The sequence below is a fragment of the Triticum urartu genome, chromosome 3 (genome assembly GCF_003073215.2).
Source record: "Triticum urartu cultivar G1812 chromosome 3, Tu2.1, whole genome shotgun sequence".
Taxonomy (NCBI): domain Eukaryota; kingdom Viridiplantae; phylum Streptophyta; class Magnoliopsida; order Poales; family Poaceae; genus Triticum; species Triticum urartu.
The window spans coordinates 475002795-475018827 of NC_053024.1; the positions used below are offsets into that span (position 1 = coordinate 475002795).

General features: G+C 42.8%; 1 long non-coding RNA gene across 2 annotated transcripts; it reads left to right on the top strand.

Annotated features, from left to right (window-relative positions):
* Positions 1-1916: 1916 nt before the first annotated feature.
* Positions 1917-5490, top strand: LOC125544442. Of its 2 annotated transcripts, none has more exons than XR_007299478.1 (6): positions 1917-2473; positions 2580-2651; positions 3454-3559; positions 3661-3706; positions 4638-4785; positions 4885-5490. It is a non-coding gene; the product is annotated as an uncharacterized LOC125544442 (long non-coding RNA). The 2 variants fall into 2 exon arrangements; XR_007299477.1 differs by having other exon boundaries at positions 1917-2347; positions 2438-2651.
* The last annotated feature ends 10543 nt before the right edge of the window (positions 5491-16033 follow it).

Sequence of the window (16033 nt, forward strand, 5' to 3'; positions counted from 1 at the left end):
TTGCTGTAGTGCAATTGGTGCGCGCGGTTGAGATCGATTGGGAATACGCCAGACGTTCGCAATCTCGATGGGTTGTGGAGATCGGATCGTGACGCAGCTAGCATGTGCGGCTCGATCGCATTGCAAGGCATTGCGGTGCGGAGGTGCGCGTGGCACAAAGCGACGCTCGGACGCAGCGCAGAAGCCAGGCGGCTGAAGCAGAGGCGACGATGCACGTGCGGGATGGCCCAGCGGGGCTAGCTGGTGCATTGTGTGGCGGACATGCAGAAAGTTGGCTAGGCGTGCTACACGACAGGGCTCCGCTGCAGGTCCAATCGACTCATGGATTTGTTTTGAAAAGAAAAAGAGGACCGAGTCCTCGTGGACGACGCAAGGCTGCATATCTAATTGGCAGAAGGAAAAACATTGATTGAGCAGAGAAAATTCATCATTGGTTCGATACATCCATCGGGAAAGCAAGGGCTGGGCTAAAGCAATTAGCTTAGCATTGGAGTTGAGCCATGGGAGCCACACCACGTGAAGGCCAAGAGCGATTTTTTGGTTGGAATTGCTAGTACGCGGAGGACTGGAGGTTCTGTTCGTGTACTTGGGGCATCACGTGCAAATCTCGGATTATTTTTCACAAAGTCAGTTGTACAAAGAACTAGGGCGCCATCGGGTATCAGGTTTGAGGTAGAGAAGTTCGACGGAACTGAAAACCTTGGGTTATGGCAGAAAAAAGGTGAAACAATGTGTTGGCACAACATGGATGCTTTAATGCATTGCGGAAAGTCATGCCCGTTAAGATGGAATTATCATGCGATGGATGAAAATTCACAGAAGATGATTTGCGAGCCTGGAGCGTGTTTTGCAGTCGGATAATTTCGGCTGGGTCGGACTGGAAAGTCTGACGGATCGACGTAAGTCGGTTGGAACAGAAGACGGTGGTGGGATCGGCGACGACAACATAGGAGCGTGATGCTGATTGTGACCGACTTCTCGGGCGTGGAAACATGTGGTGCATGCCTGAGGGCTTGTGTGGCTTCAACAAGACTATGGCGCGGGGTTGATTCAAGATGGCGTACACATGAGAGCTTGAAGTCGACGGGGCGCGTGGGTAGACTGATCATCTACCATGGAGTCATGTTGAAGGTGGAGCTGGATTGAGGGGCTACGGTGTAAGGATCCAGGGAATCGAAGCCTATTCAGCAAGAGGGAAAATCGAGTGACATGCAATTTGGACTAGAGTCCAGTGGTCTGATAAAAGCGTGAAACTCGTCATCGGTCGGTGATGATCGGTGGTACTCTGCAGTGGGGGTTGAGTGGTGTGGTTTCGCGACCCTTGAGACTCGACTGGGACAGCGGAGGCTCGACGTGGTAATAGGGCGAGGCGTGCGGTATGCACGGGACATGGAGACGGGCCAGAGCTCTGGTGGTCATACATGTGGTGAGAGAACTGCGAATTTGACTCAGGGTGACTATAAGCAATGGTGAAATTCCTTCAAGTTTCAGACAGGCGGTCAACAAAGGAGCGGTGATGTTGAGTTCAGGTAACTCTTATATGTGACATCCAATATGTTAGTTGTTCATTTTCACGCAGGTCGGTGATCAGTGTGCGATGGTGTTGAACGGAGCTCTGGAAGTTGGTAGCATACACTAGAGTAAAGAGGAACTTAATTTTGCTCGAGTGTTGACTGTGGTTAAGAAAAGAAGGGACTACAAGTTGCAGGTGGAGTCATATGGAGTCTTTGGAGTAGCAGGGGTTCTCATGGGATAAGCTCAAGTCCAATGTACATGGAAGTTTGATGCATGGACGAATTCAAGGTGGCGGAGAATATTCGCCAATGTGGAGTTTGTTAGAGTTGTGTCGAATATAGTGTACAAGGTAGGTTACAGTTGGACTATGAGTTGTATTGTGTTTACATAGGATGTGGAGTCGTGTCCTAGTAGGACACTTGTATCCTAGGCCTCTCATATATAGCGGGGGTAGACACACGATGTAACCTATGCCAACATAATAGCACTGGAACGCAGGGAAAGCCGGCGGCATGTGCCGGCGTCCAGGGCGACCAGGTGCGGTGTTGTAGCGGTGTCATGGGGAGGAGCGCCCATAGTCAGGCCCCGGGGATGTAGCCATATCGGTGAACCTCGTTAATAAATCTCGGTGTCGTGCTCGTGTGATTGCTTGGTCCTCGGATGATCGACGGTATGCCTCGGATTTATTCTAACATGTGTTGGTTTGTCTCGCGGTCTCACCCACAAAAACAGAGGAGAGGAGCAGGGAGCTCCTCCCTCACACTCGCTGGCTCCAAGGAGCCCCGCCGCCATGCATGGTGGAGAGGAGCAGGGAGCTCCGCCGCCATGTAAGGTTATATCTATTGTTGCATCTTGTAATTATTAATTTGGAATAAATTATGCAATTGGCATTTATATATGATTTACTCTGTCTTTTTTGTAGGCAAACCAAGTCTGCAACGTTTGAATATTATACTCAGTCAGTTGCTCGACTACTTATAGTCCTATTACTCTAGTCTTATACTTGGTCAGTTGCTGTGTACATTATTCTGACATAAATGACACCATGTCTATGTGCAAGTCAGAAGGAGCTGACCATCTAAAAAGATGTCAAATTAGTGTGGTACATGCTTCAGTACTGCAAGTTGGAGTAGCAAGTAAGTATACATCAAAATAAAGTACTGCTTTAGTACAACATGCTTTAGTACGAACCATCTAAAAAGATGTCTAATTAGTGTGCATGAATCATGTTAAAACCTGCAGTGCCTACCTGCGCATTGATACTCATACCTGACGGTGATAAAAGTTGCATCTTGAAATTCAATTATTTGATTTATGATGCTTAGCCATATGCACAATGAGAAATATATCCTTCTTACTAATCTCTGTTTTTTTAATTTGAAACTATTTCTTTGTTACTTGGTGTATGTGAAGTGCAATCATAGTCATGTCACAAACTTGTTTAAGAAAGGAAAAAGAGTGGCCTTTTGCGGGACCGAGAAAAGACCGGATTATTTTATTTTAACACAACATAGCAAGCTCAATATATATCAGTTAGCACATGGCAGGATGCAGACTAGCTATGTTCATTTGTCAACATTTATACTTTCCATTGTGTAGTTGAAGCATGCATAGGAGCGTCCCAGTTATGATGTATAGTTCACAATGTTGATTTGGTAGTAGTTAAAAAACATATGTGATGTATATGTAAAAAGTTGTGCCTCGTTCAATTCAGATAATTGATTTTCTAACTTTGCATATCGATAATTGAAAACGACGCACGACACACGTGTTAGTGAAATAGAACAGTATTAGTTTAGTCGGTGGCTTCAAAATATTCGAAATAGTGGTGTCACATAATTGCTTATAATCCTGGCGTATATTCTAGGATCATAACATTCTCTGAATTAGTTTTGATATTTTTTTCTTTCTCTTTTGGTTGTGAATACAAAATTTCAGGATTTCTCTTCTTGAAACACACAGAGTTCTTGATAAATGAGAAAGAGTCAGTTATGTCAACACCATGAGCACCCTTGGATAAAAGTTTACAATCTGTGGTTCCCTGGTAATAAATTTGACCATAATATGTATTCGTAATTTTTCTCACACAGATTTGTTCAGATATAAAATTGAGTGTTCCCAACAGTACATTGATTTCTTTTGCAGGGAGAGATCTTGTAAGAACATAAGTGCCTTTGAAGAAAAGAGAAAGGTAAGTTCCCATTGCATGTATTAATTAGCTTACTGAATTCTTTCCCTCAAGAAAAAATAAACTTAATCGCATATTTATTGATGGATACCAACACAAGCTACCGGTGGCCACTGGCCAGGCTGGGAGGATCAAACGGGTTGTGTGTTCACCGGACTCTAGATTTTAGTGCGCTGCACAGTTTAGGGATGATTAATTTGGTGATTTATGCTTGCTTCTCGAATGATTCGGTTTTATATGCAGATTTATGTATAAGCATTAGTTTATGTTGGAGCACTACCCTTTGCCCCCGTACTCACGGTTTATATTATCGTGCACTTTTGGGTGGATTTGTACAACAAGTCAAATGAGATATCCGACCTAACAAGCTCATGCTCTCATTTACCTTGAATTGCATCTAAGAGCAACTCAAAGTGTTGATTTACATTTGTAGTTATATTCCCAATGTGGATGCTAATGAAAGTCTAGCTACGACGAAATCTATCATGTTTCCGCCGGGAAAACTTGTGATCAATGGGTCTACTAAATTGACTTTTGGTCTGTATTAATGGGCGTTGGCTATTGTTGTCATTGGAATTGGCTTTCTTGTAGCAGAAGGTCAAGAGAACTGTTATGCATAACACAATGCCTTTCAGTTTATAGATTCATAATTGATAACTGTAATAATATTATTGGAGAGTATTTCCTATCAGATAATGAAACTTAATATCACATCTGTTGATTTTTGTTTGTCCTACTGAGAACCTTATAACCCTGCTTGGAAGACTATGTAACCTGTCATTTTTCTGTTTATTGTTCAAAATTGCTTCAGTTTACATGATCATTAACACACATGTTGTATATTTATTTTAATCATGTGTACTTGTGACCTCACTTTTTATGCCTTCGGCTGGCATGTTGCTAACAAAATTTTCTTGATATATGTCCTTCCTAGGAGGACATAAAATGTTTTCCCAATTTTCCTTCCACCATTTGGTAACCCTTTGCGGAATGGTCTGGGAAGGTTTGCAACATTCTCTACTCATCTGATGGGAAATCTGTTTGTTCTCTATCATGTGACTCGCTTTGGAGCTGATGCAGAGGTACTCTTCTTTGCCTGGGTGTTGTGTGTGGTTTAGTTTGCTTAATCTGGTTTGGGTTTACACTGATCTTGCTTGCTCAGTTTTTGAGTGTATAACCAGTTCGCAGGTCCTGCTATTTGATCAATGGATGCAACCTATGTGTGCATGGAGATGATGGCGAGGCATCGCGCTGAGCTGACAACGAGGAAAGTAACTTGGCTGAAGGCATCGGCAACGGGTGGCTGTCGAGGAAAGCGGCGCGGTGATGGGGGAGGTGGGTGGCGAGGGATGATTGAGCGGTGAATGGCAGCCAAGGAGACGGAGCGGCGGCGAGATTGGACGAGCTTGCCTTCGGAGTGCGTGTGATGCAAGATTTCCTTTCTGGGTTGACCGAGGGCCTCCTTGTGTGTTTATTATTTCCGGTTGAAGCAGTGAACTTGCAGGGTTAAAGCATTTTCTTTTGCCGAAGGGGAGGGTAGAAAACAAAAATAATCAGAGGGGGGATGAGGAGGTTTGTGGTGGGAGGGGGTGGAAACCCTCGAAGCGATTTTGGTAGGAGCAGACTGTTCATTTGTTTATTGACATGTTCATATTGTGCATCCTTTTGTTATTGGATTTGGAAACACGTGTAATGTTTCCATATCTTGAAATTACGAATACTGAGAAGTGCAAGCCTTTCTCTTCTAGAAAATTTGGGAATTGGCTCACACACTATTAAATAATTTGATGCACTCTTTCTTATTTTAAATGGTCAGGAGGAACAAGTGAAGACTTCTATTTTTGGATCAATTCCTTTATTGATAGTTTGATAACAATTTCTTAATGACTATTCAAACATATGAACGTTCTCCATAATTAAATTAAATCACTTCTGTAGCCTGCAAATGTAGTAGATAAAATTATTGAGATTAAAGCTAAAAACATATATTGAGATTCTACCATGTATATACTTACAAACTAAAAGAGAATGTAATCAAATAATGATATATTTGTCTCTCCCATGGTAGCTATCCAGTTCTAGCTCATGTGTAGAGGACTACAACTTCGCTACTGAACCACCATGAGGAGGCCACCGTGGAGACAAACTAGGTTGTCGTTTAAGTCAACAACCACCTATGACTAATGTACACATATTTTAGTTAAGCAGTCCTTTGTTTCAGTTGGATTTTCTCATATATACACGATGTATTTTTTCCTTCACGTTTCTTGCAAGCACAGAAATATTATCTTTCTTGCAGGCGAATAATAAGAGAGAACAATACTGTTATTGCGCTATAGGCATCTTGTAAATAAGACATCTCTGATGACAAGTGAGGCACATTTCATTTTAAAATCAGAGATACAACACAGTATCATATTTCACGAAATGATAAGAGTTTTGAAGCTAAAATGATGGTAGAGCAAGCCTGAGAAGTGAGGAAGTCAAGGGTTGGAAGGGTTGCCTTGTTTATAAGGAGTTGGTTTGTAAGGAGACATGATGATTGTCACAGATAAAAACAAAGTAGATAATGGTATGTGTCCCTATGTAAATGGAACCTTATGCCATCGTGAATGACATACATTTGGGTCTGTAGTTTTGTTTATTCCATGGCAATGCACATGCACTAAGCATCATATAGCATGGTCAGCGACGAATAATTCAAGACTTGTAACTTCACTACCATTTCCAAATGCAAGTTTGCTGGGAAGTCAAAGTCATGCGCTAGATTGAGAGCAGAGGCATGCGACATAGAGGAAGGTTCTCTCAGGGTGGCATGACGGTCATGAGAGAATGTTTATTTAACTACCGTCGTTTTATATCCTTTTTTACTCTATATATCAGCACACCGTTATGTTACTGGAATTTGTATGCCCACATTATTATTTGGTAGAAACAAGTGGGTATACCACAATTAATTGGGAGAAGTTTAATGAATGATTGTTTCTCTTTATGTTTCTTCTGGGCATAAAAACATTATATTTGTTGAGGTTGAAGAATGAGGAGAGATAAACTTGCCATAACATGCATCTTTCATTAATCGCAAATAAGAAATTCAATACGCCATCATCTTTTGAGGTAGTGATAACCGTCTCATTTTCCAATCAGATATACAATACATCATCATCTCTCGGAGTATGTGAGGACTTTTTCATAGATCTGATAAAGTTTAGAAAGATGCCAAGCAATGGTAGAGTGAGATGACACTTTTGTCTTTTATTTTTTTAATATATGTTTGTATGTTCACTTTTATAGGTTAGAGACAAAAACATATGGCATAAAAAATGTTGATTGACAAAGTCATGGACGTACCTACGATCGAGTAGACTCAAAACTCATTGAGTTTTACACAATGAGATGCATACAGATAATTGTTATTCTTTGTATATATATATTGCACATGACGATACAAAAGGTGTACTTCTGTTTACTTTTGCAGAGTATAAGAACGGTAGAGATGGATTGTGTGGATGTTAAGAAAGAATCCATCGATAAGGTCCCGAGGCGATGTCGTACAATCAGGAAAAAGCTAAAAGCCCGTGGCAACTCACGGGCCTTCTACTAGTTAGTCTATGTTTAATCCTCTGTCTTTGATAAGAAGGCCCAATTTTTTTTGCCAACGCCGCCGCCGCCGCCACGAGACTAGGGAGCTCCTATTGGGCACCACAGGCGCCTGAAGTCCTCCCAGGCGCCTACTACACCGCCGAGTTGGGCCGGCCCAACAAACGTGAGTTCATTTTTCACTCCAAATGCCCCTATAGGGACAAATACTCCCCTGAACTCTAATTTGGTACAATTTTAACCCTTAAATCCTCAAAACCGGGTAAATCTTTCGCTAAGCTGGTTTTGGAAGTTGAATGACACTTTTGATGTGGCAGGGACGTGGCAGGGGATGACTCAGCTCCAGACCAGACGACTCGCTCCTTTATGTCCAAATTCGCCGCCGCCGCCGCCGTAGCTCCACACCTACCATTGACGCCGTAGCTCCACACCAGCCGCCGCCGCCGTAGCTCCAGACCTGCCGCCGTCGCTGCCGTAGCTCCAAACCAGCCCCCTCCCCCCGCCCCGTAGTTCCAGACCTGCCCCTGTCTCCACCATGGGTCCATGGCTCACAGCTCGGGGAGGTCGTTATGGCAGATGTCGGTTCAGAGGTTGTCGCCGACTCGCCGGTGCCTTATCGTCAGGGGCCATTGGATACGGGCCTGCGCAGCTGTGCTGGTGCCAGTGAAATCCCCCTTGTGGATTTCATGGAGTCTGAAGAACCTGGGGAGGGGATACCACAAGCGCGCAGGATCTCTGGTAATTACAAACTTTGCTTTGAACTAGGTATTGAGATACCGACGATCGAATCTCGGGCAAGTAACATACCGATGACAAAGGGAACAACGTATGTTGTTATGCGGTCTGACCGATAAAGATCTTCATAGAATATGTGGGAGCCAATATGAGCATCCAGGTTCCGCTATTGGTTATTGACCGGAGACGTGTCTCGGTCATGTCTACATTGTTCTCGAACCCGTAGGGTCCGCACGCTTAAGGTTTCGATGACAGTTATATTATGAGTTTATGAGTTTTGATGTACCGAAGGAGTTCGGAGTCCCAGATGAGATCGGGGACATGACGAGGAGTCTCGAAATGGTCGAGACGTAAAGATCGATATATTGTACGACTATATTCGGACATCGGAAAGGTTCCGAGTGATTCGAATATTTTTTGGAGTACCGGAGAGTTACGGAATTCGCCGGGGAGTATATGGGCCTTATTGGGCTTTAGGAAAAAGAGATAGGAGAGGTTGGGCGCCCCCCAAGGCCTAGTCCGAATTGGACTAGGGGGAAGGGCTGTGCCCCCTCCTTCCTTCTCTTCTCTTTTCCCTTGCCTTGACTCCTACTCCTACTACATGGAAGGACTCCTAGTTGGACTAGGAAAGGGGGGATCCTACTCCTGGTGGGAGTAGGACTCCCCTAGGGCGCGCCATAGAGAGGGCCGGCCCTCCCCTCCTCCACTCCTTTATATACGGGGGCAGGGGGCACCCCATAGACACACAAGTTGATCCACGTGATCGTATTCTTAGCCGTGTGCGGTGCCCCCTTCCACCATAATCCTCGATAATATTGTAGCGGTGCTTAGGCGAAGCCCTGCGACGGTAGTACATCAAGATCGTCACCACGCCGTCGTGCTGACGGAACTCTTTCCCGACACTTTGCTGGATTGGAGTCCGGGGATCGTCATCGAGCTGAACGTGTGCTAGAACTCGGAGGTGCCGTAGTTTCGGTGCTTGATCGGTCGGGCCGTGAAGACGTACGACTACATCAACCGCGTTCTCATAACGCTTCCGCTGTTGGTCTACAAGGATACGTAGATCACACTCTCCCCTCATTGCTATGCATCACCATGATCTTGCGTGTGCGTAGGAAATTTTTGAAATTACTACGTTCCCCAACAGTGGCATCCGAGCCTAGGTTTTATATGTTGATGTTATATGCACGAGTAGAACACAAGTGAGTTGTGGGCGATATAAGTCATACTGCTTACCAGCATGTCATACTTTGGTTCGGCGGTATTGTTGGACGAAGCGGCCCGGACCGACATTACGCGTACGCTTACGCGAGACCGGTTCTCCCGACGTGCTTTGCACAAAGGTGGCTAGCGGGTGACAGTTTCTCCAACTTTAGTTGAACCGAGTGTGGCTACACCCGGTCCTTGCGAAGGTTAAAACAACACCAACTTGACAAACTATCGTTGTGGTTTTGATGCGTAGATAAGATTGGTTCTTGTTTAAGCCCGTAGCAGCCACGTAAAACTTGCAACAACAAAGTAGAGGACGTCTAACTTGTTTTTGCAGGGCATGTTGTGATGTGATATGGTCAAGACATGATGCTAAATTTTATTGTATGAGATGATCATGTTTTGTAACCGAGTTATCGGCAACTGGCAGGAGCCATATGGTTGTCGCTTTATTGTATGCAATGCAACTACGCTGTAATGCTTTACTTTATCACTAAGCGGTAGCGATAGTCGTGGAAGCATAAGATTGGCGAGACGACAACGATGCTACGATGATGATCAAGGTGTCGTGCCGGTGACGATGGTGATCACGACGGTGCTTCGAAGATGGAGATCACAAGCACAAGATGATGATGGCCATATCATATCACTTATATCGATTGCATGTGATGTTTATCTTTTATGCATCTTATCTTGCTTTGATTGACGGTAGCATTTTAAGATGATCTCTCACTAATTATCAAGAAGTGTTCTCCTTGAGTATGCACCGTTACGAAAGTTCTTCGTGCTGAGACACCATGTGATGATCGGGTGTGATAGGCTCTACGTTCAAATACAACGGGTGCAAAACAGTTGCACACGCAGAATACTCAGGTTATACTTGACGAGCCAAGCATATACAGATATGGCCTCGGAACACGGAGACCGAAAGGTCGAGCGTGAATCATATAGTAGATATGATCAACATAGTGATGTTCACCAATGAAACTACTCCATCTCACGTGATGATCGGACATGGTTTAGTTGATTTAGATCACGTAATCACTTAGAGGATTAGAGGGATGTCTATCTAAGTGGGAGTTCTTAAGTAATATGATTAATTGAACTTTAATTTATCATGAACTTAGTCCTGGTAGTATTAGCATATCTATGTTGTAGATCAATAGCTCGCGTTGTTGCTTTCATATGTTTATTTTGATATGTTCCTAGAGAAAATTGTGTTGAAAAATGTTAGTAGCAAAGATGCGGATTGGATCCGTGATCTGAGGTTTATCCTCATTGCTGCACAGAAGAATTATGTCCTTGATGCACCGCTAGTTGACGGACCTATTGCAGGAGCAGATGCAGACGTTATGAACATTTGGCTAGCTCAATATGATGACTACTTGATAGTTTAGTACACCATGTTTAACGGCTTAGAATCGGGACTTCAAAGACGTTTTGAACGTCATGGACCATATGAGATGTTCCAGGAGTTGAAGTTAATATTTCAAGCAAATACCCGAGTTGAGAGATACGAAGTCTCCAACAAGTTCTATAGCTAAAAGATGGAGGAGAATCGCTCAACTAGTGAGCATGTGCTCAGATTGTCTGGGTACTACAATCGCTTGAATCAAGTGGGAGTTAATCTTCCAGATAAAATAGTGATTGACAGAATTCTCTAGTCACCATCACCAAGTTAGTAGAACTTCATGATGAACTATATTATGCAAGGGATGACGAAAACGACTCCTGAGCTTTTCATGATGATGAAATCAATGAAGGTAGAAATCAAGAAAGAGCATCAAGTGTTGATGGTTGACAAGACCACTAGTTTCAAGAAAAAGGGCAAAGGGAAGAAGGGGAACTTCAAGAAGAACGGCAAGCAAGTTGCTACTCAAGTGAAGAAGCCCAAGTCTGATCCTAAGCCTGAGACTAAGTGCTTCTACTGCAAAGGAACTAGTCACTGGAAGCGGAACTACCCCAAGTGATTGGCGGATAAGAAGGATGGCAAAGTGAACATAAGTATATTTGATATACATGTTATTGATGTGTACTTTACTAGTGTTTATAGCAACCCCTCAGTATTTGATACTAGTTCAGTTACTAAGATTAGTAACTCGAAACAGGAGTTGCAGAATAAACAAAGACTAGTTAAGGGTAAAGTGACGATGTGTGTTGGAAGTGGTTCCAAGATTGATATGATCATCATCGCACACTCCCTATACTTTCGGGATTAGTGTTGAACCTAAATAAGTGTTATTTGGTGTTTGCTTTGAGCATGAATATGATTTGATCATGTTTATTGTAATACGGTTATTCATTTAAGTAAGAGAATAAATTGTTGTTCTGTTTACATGAATAAAACCTTATATGGTTACACACCCAATGAAAATGGTTCATTGGATCTCGATCGTAGTGATACACATATTCATAATATTGAAACCAAAATATGCAAAGTTAATAATGATAGTGAAACTTATTTGTGGCACTGCCGTTTAGGTCATATTGGTGTAAAACGCATGAAGAAAATCCATGCTGATGGGCTTTTGGAATCACTTGATTATGAATCAGTTGATGCTTGCGAACCATGCCTCATAGGCAAGATGACTAAGACTCCGTTCTCCGGAACAATGGAGCGAGCAACAGATTTGTTGGAAATCATACATACTGATGTATGTGGTCCGATGAATATTGAGGCTCATGGCAGGTATCATTATTTTCTGATCTTCGCAGATGATTTGAGCAGATATGAGTATATCTACTTGATGAAACACAAGTCTGAAACATTTGAAAAGTTCAAAGAATTTCAGAGTGAAGTGGAGAATCATCGTAACAAAAATAAAAGTTTCTACGATATGATCGCAGAAGATGAATATTTGAGTTACGAGTTTGGTCTTCAATTAAAACAATGCGGAATAGTTTCACAAATTCATGCCACCTAGAACACCACAGCCTAATGGTGTGTCCGAACATCATAACCGTACTTTATTGGATATAGTGCAATCTATGATGTTTCTTACCGATTTACCACTAAAGTTTTGGGGTTATGCATTAGAGACAGCTGCATTCACGTTAAAAAAGGGGCACCATCTAAATCCGTTGAGACGACACCGTATAAACTGTGGTTTGGCAAGAAACCAAAGTTGTCGTTTCTTAAAGTATAAGGTTGCGATGCTTATATGAAAAAGTTTCATCCTGATAAGCTCAAACCCAAATCGGAGAAGTGCGTCTTCATAGGATACCCAAAAGAAAATGTTGGGTACACCTTTCTATCACAGATCCGAAGGCAAGATATTTATTGCTGAGAATGGATCCTTTCCAGAGAAGGAGTTTCTCTCGAAAGAAGTGAGTGGGAGCAAAGTAGAACTTAATGAGGTAACTGTACCTGCTCCCTTATTGGAAAGTAGTTCATCACAGAAATCTGTTCCTGTGACTACTACACCAATTAGTGAGGAAGCTAATGATAATGATCATGTAACTTTAGATCAAGTTACTACCGAAACTCGTAGGTAAACTAGAGTGAGATCCGCACCAGAGTGGTACGGTAATCCTGTTCTGGAGGTCATGTTACTTGACCATGACGAACCTACGAACTATGAGGAAGCGATGATGAGCCCAGATTCCGCGAAATGGTTTGAGGCCATGAAATCTGAGATATGATCCATGTATGAGAACAAAGTATGGACTTTGATGGATTTGCCCGATGATCGGCAAGCCATAGAAAATAAATGGATCTTCAAGAGGAAGACACACGCTGATTACTATCTACAAAGCTAGACTTGTCGAAAAAGGTTTTTTGACAAAGTTCAAGGTGTTGACTACGATGAGATTTTCTCACTCGTATCGATGCTTAAAGTCTGTCCGAATCATGTTAGCAATTGCCGCATTTTATGAAATCTGGCAAATGGATAGCAAAATTGCAATCCTTAATGGATTTCTTAAAGAAGAGTTGTATATGATGCAACCAGAAGGTTTTATCAATCCTAAAGGTGTTAACAAAATGTGCAAGCTCCAGCGATCCATCTATGGACTGGTGCAAGCATCTTAGAGTTGGAATATACGCTTTGATGAGTTGATCAAAGCATATAGTTTTATACAGACTTGCGGTGAAGCCTGTATTTACAAGAAAGTGAGTGGGAGCACTACAACATTTCTGATAAGTATATGTGAATGACATATTGTTGATCAGAAATAATGTAGAATTATTCTGCAAAGCATAAAGGAGTGTTTGAAAGGAGTTTTTTCAAAGAAAGACCTCGGTGAAGCTGCTTACATATTGAGCATCAAGATCTATAGAGATAGATCAAGACGCTTGATAAGTTTTTTCAATGAGTACATACCTTGACAAGATTTTGAAGTAAGTTCAAAATGGAACAGTTAAAGAAAGAGTTCTTGCCTGTGTTACATGGTGTGAAATTGAGTAAGACTCAAAGCCCGACCACGGCAGGAGATAGAAAGAGAATGAAAGTCATTCCCTATGCCTCAACCATAGGTTCTATAAAGTATGCCATGCTGTGTACCAGACCTATTGTATACCCTACACTGTTTTTAGCAAGGGAGCACAATAGTGATCTAGGAGTAGATCACCGGACAGCGGTCAAAATTATCCTTAGTGGAATAAGGATATGTTTCTCGATTATGGAGGTGACAAAAGATTCATCGTAAAAAAGGGTTACGTTGATACAAGTTTTGGCACTGATCCGGATGACTCTAAGTCTTCATCTGGATATATATTGAAAGTGGGAGCAATTAGCTAAAGTAGCTCCGTGCAGAGCATTGTAGACATAGAAATTTGCAAAATACTTACGGATCTGAATATGACAGACCCGTTGACTAAAATTATCTCACAAGCAAAACATGATCACACCTTAGTACTCTTTGGGTGTTAATCACATAGCGATGTGAACTAGATTACTGACTCTAGTAAACCCTTTGGGTGTTGGTCACATGTCGATGTGAACTATGGGTGTTAACCACATAAAGATGTGAACTATTGATGTTAAATCACATGGCGATGTGAACTAGATTATTGACTCTAGTGCAAGTGGGAGACTGAAGGAAATATGCCCTAGAGGCAATAATAAAGTTATTATTTATTTCCTTATTTCATGATAAATGTTTATTATTCATGCTAGAATTGTATTATCCGGAAACATAATACTTGTGTGAATATATAGACAAACTAAAAGTCACTAGTATGCCTCTACTTGACTAGCTCGTTAATCAAAGATGGTTATGTTTCCTAACCATAGACATGTGTTGTTATTTGATTAACGGGATCACATCATTAGGAGAATGATATGATTGACATGACCCATTCCATTAGCTTAGCACCCGATCGTTTAGTATGTTGCTATTGCTTTCTTCATGACTTATACATGTTCCTATGACTATGAGATTATGCAACTCCCGTTTGCCTGAGGAACACTTTGTGTGCTACCAAACGTCACAACGTAACTGGGTGATTATAAAGGAGCTCTACAGGTGTCTCCAAAGGTATGTTGGGTTGGCGTATTCCGAGATTAGGATTTGTCACTCTGATTGTCGGAGAGGTATCTCTGGGCCCTCTTGGTAATGCACATCACATAAGCCTTGCAAGCATTGCAACTAATGAGTTGGTTGCGAGATGATGTATTACGAAACGAGTAAAGAGACTTGCTGGTAACGAGATTGAACTAGGTATTGAGATACCGACGATCGAATCTCGGGCAAGTAACATACCGATGACAAAGGGAACAACGTATGTTGTTATGCGGTCTGACCGATAAAGATCTTCGTAGAATATGTGGGAGCCAATATGAGCATCCAGGTTCCGCTATTGGTTATTGACCGGAGACGTGTCTCGGTCATGTCTACATTATTCTCGAACCCGTAGGGTCTGCACGCTTAAGGTTTCGATGACAGTTATATTATGAGTTTATGAGTTTTGATGTATCGAAGGAGTTCAGAGTCCCATATGAGATCGGGGACATGACGAGGAGTCTCGAAATGGTCGAGACGTAAAGATCGATATATTGTACGACTATATTCGGACATCGGAAAGGTTTCGAGTGATTCGAGTATTTTTCGGAGTACCGGAGAGTTACGGGAATTCGCCGGGGAGTATATGTGCCTTATTGGGCTTTAGGGAAAAGAGATAGGAGAGGTTGGGCGCCCCCCAAGGCCTAGTCCAAATTGGACTAGGGGGAAGGGCTGCGCCCCCTCCTTCCTTCTCTTCTCTTTTCCTTTGCCTTGACTCCTACTCCTACTACATGGAAGGACTCCTAGTTGGACTAGGAAAGGGGGAATCCTACTCCCGGTGGGAGTAGGACTCCCCTAGGGCGCGCCATAGAGAGGGCCGGCCCTCCCCTCCTCCACTCCTTTATATACGGGGGTAGGGGGCACCCCATAGACACACAAGTTGATCCACGTGATCGTATTCTTAGCCGTGTGCGGTGCCTCCTTCCACCATAATCTTCGATAATATTGTAGCGGTGCTTAGGCGAAGCCCTGCGACGGTAGTACATCAAGATCGTCACCACGCCGTCATGCTGACGAAACTCTTCCCCGACACTTTGCTGGATCGGAGTCCGGGGATCGTCATCGAGCTGAGCGTGTGCTAGAACTCGGAGGTGCCGTAGTTTCGGTGCTTGATTGGTCGGGCCGTGAAGACGTACGACTACATCAACCGCGTTGTCATAACGCTTCCGCTGTCGGTCTACAAGGGTACGTAGATCACACTCTCCCCTCATTGCTATGCATCACCATGATCTTGCGTGTGCGTAGGAAAATTTTGAAATTACTACATTCCCCAACATATTCGTC